This window comes from Populus alba, chromosome 16, assembly GCF_005239225.2.
Source record: "Populus alba chromosome 16, ASM523922v2, whole genome shotgun sequence".
Lineage (NCBI taxonomy): Eukaryota > Viridiplantae > Streptophyta > Magnoliopsida > Malpighiales > Salicaceae > Populus > Populus alba.
The window spans coordinates 2851090-2854754 of record NC_133299.1 but is presented as its reverse complement, the minus strand read 5'-3'; the positions used below and the strand labels follow the sequence as shown (position 1 = coordinate 2854754).

At 32.0% G+C, this 3665-nt stretch overlaps 1 long non-coding RNA gene across 1 annotated transcript; it reads left to right on the top strand.

Annotated features, from left to right (window-relative positions):
- The first annotated feature begins 1069 nt into the window (after positions 1-1069).
- LOC118033324 (uncharacterized) lies at positions 1070-2839 on the top strand. The gene is made up of 2 exons (XR_004684841.2): positions 1070-1674; positions 2343-2839. It is a non-coding gene; the product is annotated as an uncharacterized lncRNA (long non-coding RNA).
- Positions 2840-3665: the final 826 nt, after the last annotated feature.

The following is a 3665-nucleotide window of genomic DNA, read 5'->3' as shown; positions in this document are numbered from 1 at the left end:
GTAGCTCAGGACAACAAGGAAAGCGAGCCCTTCAGCTTTGATTTGAAGATGCAGTAAATTAATATTATCTGTACAGAAGGATGGTTGGGAACTTGGGAGGTTAATTTTATGTTTTCTAACTTGTAGGTTTTAGCACGCTAAGAGGTTGTTTAAGTGAGAAGATGAGGTATATTAGATAAGTTAAAAAAAAAAATTATTCTATATAAAAAAGTTCATATTTTATTATATCTTTTAATGTGAGGAATATTAAATTAATAGATTTAGATGTTATACTTATGGTTTTAAAACTCAGCACAGCTTGTCAAGTTGATCCAAGATCCTGCTAACCCAAGATTAAAATTGAGCCAGGTTTATAAAAAAATTAGAGCAGTTAAAAGCCTGGTTAACCGGGCAATATCTGATCAAAAACTTAATTTCAACCTTGTTTATTATTTTTTTTTTTACCAAAACGACGTTGTTTTTATTTATAAAAAAATAAAGTTAACCCGGTAACCTGGGTTTTGGTTCGGGTCGACCACCATGTTAGGTTTAAAAATATTGTTGGAGTGAAGATTTGGAGGGAAAGTTAAAATTGATGTGTGCATGTGTGAGACTTGATACGATGTAACCTAAATTATTTTTATTTTTATTTTTTAAATTAATTAATTTAAGTTAATTAATTAATTTTTTAAAACTATTTAATCTAATAATTATGCATGCCACCTCTTATCAAATTATTCTAATAATTTGAATAAAAAATTGTTTTTTTAAACTCTAAAGACACATTGATATGAAGAGGTGTGCTTCTAAATTTTACAAAATATATTGATATGAAAATGTGTTATTTTGTTTATAAATCCTAGATTAATATTAACAAAATTTAATTGGAAACAATCTTTTTTTCTTTCTATTTTTTCTTTATAAATTTTTTATTTATATTTATGAAACACAATAAAACTTTTTAATAAATTTATAAAAATTATTATTTATAAATTAAAAGTTTTGATATATGATGAAAGATATATTACTTTAACTCTATAAAACTATATAGCAGGAACAATTAATATCTTAAAATAATAATATTCACGTCCGACAGATCTCAGAGCTCGTTTGCTGACATTACACATTCAACCTAAAGTTATTGTTTGAGCTTCATCACTAATGTTTTTGTGAGGTACTGTATCTAACCTTAAATTCTCTATATATAGTCTTTTTTCTCCCTTTCTCAACCTTAAATTCTCTCTTCAACTCTTCGTTTCTACAAAAACAACTCCCTCTTGAACACTAAAAGCTACAAAAATGGAGGCCCATGAAATTGAGTGATGAGCTGGAAGTCACGGTGGGCTGGAGCTATTTGACTGGAGAAAGAGAATTCATCTAGTGCAAAGTTTGATGGTTAGCTATCACACCACTAGATTTATCATAGTTATGGTTATGTTGACTGTGTCTATTCTAGTTCTACCACCGGTGCTGCCACCATTACCACCGCCACCATTGGTTCTTCTCCTTGTACCAGTCATGATCATGTCCCTTCTTGTTTTGTTGGCCTTAAGTCCAATATCACAAATGCCCAACGTCTCCACCGCCAGTGCAATTTGATTATGGATCAAGGAATCCTCGAGACTTCTGGGTTTCTCTTTCATCTTCAATTTCGGTGCAGCCTTCTTGAATATTTGTGCTACAAGATTAAACTTGGTACATATATCACCTCCCTTCTTGTTTTCCTGGCCTCAACTCGATCACAATCTTTTTCTTGGTTTTGCTGCTTCTTTTTTTATGAATAAAACATTTTGATGATTTGGTTTTGCTTGCTTCCTTTACTAATACATGAGGAGATTCAGATTCTCTACTAATCATGTAAAAGACTTGAAGGGAAAGAGAGATTCATACACGCTCAAGCATACTTTCCAGAATTAAGTGATTCATGGGGTGTATAAGAGAAACATCTTCCACTTTATGAATATGTACAAGATGGTGTTGAAGATTCTCCATAGTTGTATTATTTTCTTGCTATTTGATTACTATCCTGACAAAGCATGGATCAAGTCCTTTTGTTTATGTATTGCAGCTTAGAACAGTATCGCTTTTAATTAATTTCTGATAATGTAGAACAATGGCCTTAAGTTCTCGTGCTATGGCCACAACAAGTTATCGCCAAAAGGCAAGAGAATCAATTCATAAGATTATTTTTTTCAAATTGAATTTTACTTTTAAATCCTAATCAATAGTATAGTCTTAAAACTCAGAGAGTTAAATGTATGAATTTGGAGGTTTATGAAATTTTCCTGCTCCGGCTGAACCTAAAAGAAATAGTATATATATTGGGATGTTCTCATTGTGATGGTTAATTATTTCTCTTACAGAACGCTATCTCCATGTAATGAAGAATCCATGATTTGATTAATGTCTGATGGCAAATCGAGATTGGTAAAAGAGATTGCCATTATGATAAGAAATTCCAGCTCCCAATCAACGCATCGCGTCAAAGTGTAAGGTTGACTTCCAAACGGACGTGGACAGCCTTGAAATCTAGCGACGAGTTTGTGAAACGTCGCCAAACCTCTGACGCCTTAAATGTCGCTCTAAATTCCCATAGAAAGCAAATTTCAGCTTCTCACAAAAGAGGAGCTGAGCACAAACCCGCAAGGATTCTGTGAACTACGTGCGATATTCATGGATTAAGGTAATCTGTGGTACATCTTGTAGGAAAGGAGATATAAATTATTGATTGATTTTGGCTTGGAGGATTCATGTAATCCTTGCCGAAATCCAGCATACTTGTGTGCAATTTGTTCTTCTTTTTCTTTGAGAATATTGTTAATTTGTTAATTTTACAATATCATTTGGCTGTTAATTTAAACATTATCCTCATTAATATTATATCCTTTGGTACGTATATATTTTCAAATTGAGCCTGGAATTGAGCAATCTCACGTGTGAGGGTAATATTCTAAGTATAAAGGCTCGAAAAACAAATGTAGATTACTCTTTGTGTGTGTGTGAAGACCAAGACTAAAGTTTAACAATCTTTTATCAAATCAGTTTTGTGTGTGGAGCACATTGGTCTTAAAAGCTACACCACGAGTCAAGTCGTCGTCGTTAATTATTAATTAAATTAAAAAATTAAAACGAGTGATCTCAGTTTCGAGTCCTGAGTTGTTCATATAATGATCACTAGAGATTTACATGATCGTTAATTTTAGGATTCGTAGGATTTACATGATCGTTAATTTTAGGATTCGTAGGATTAGTTGAGATATAGCTAGCCCAGATATCTATATTAAACTAAAAAAAAGAATCAAATTGAGTTGGAGAAAGTAATTAACGAACTAATAAAATAAGTCACTGGTTGGATTATTTTAAATATTCTTTCGTGGGAAAGTATCTAGTTGGAATTCAAGTGTTATTTCCGAGAATCAACTTGGATTATTATGTGATCCCGACAAGATTTTCTATTCATATTCTTCGTCGAAACCACCTATGTAACAGTAGTGCCTAGAGAAACAAAGAGGGATACATTGAATCTTAGACAAAGAGATAAAAAGGTGACAACCACTTGCATCACCATTGATAGTTAACAATATATTATAAAATTAATTGAATATCATAAGCAAATTCACAGAAATAGAAACTAGTTCAGATATGGGACCATTTATATATAAAATATGACTCCATGAATCGAAGAC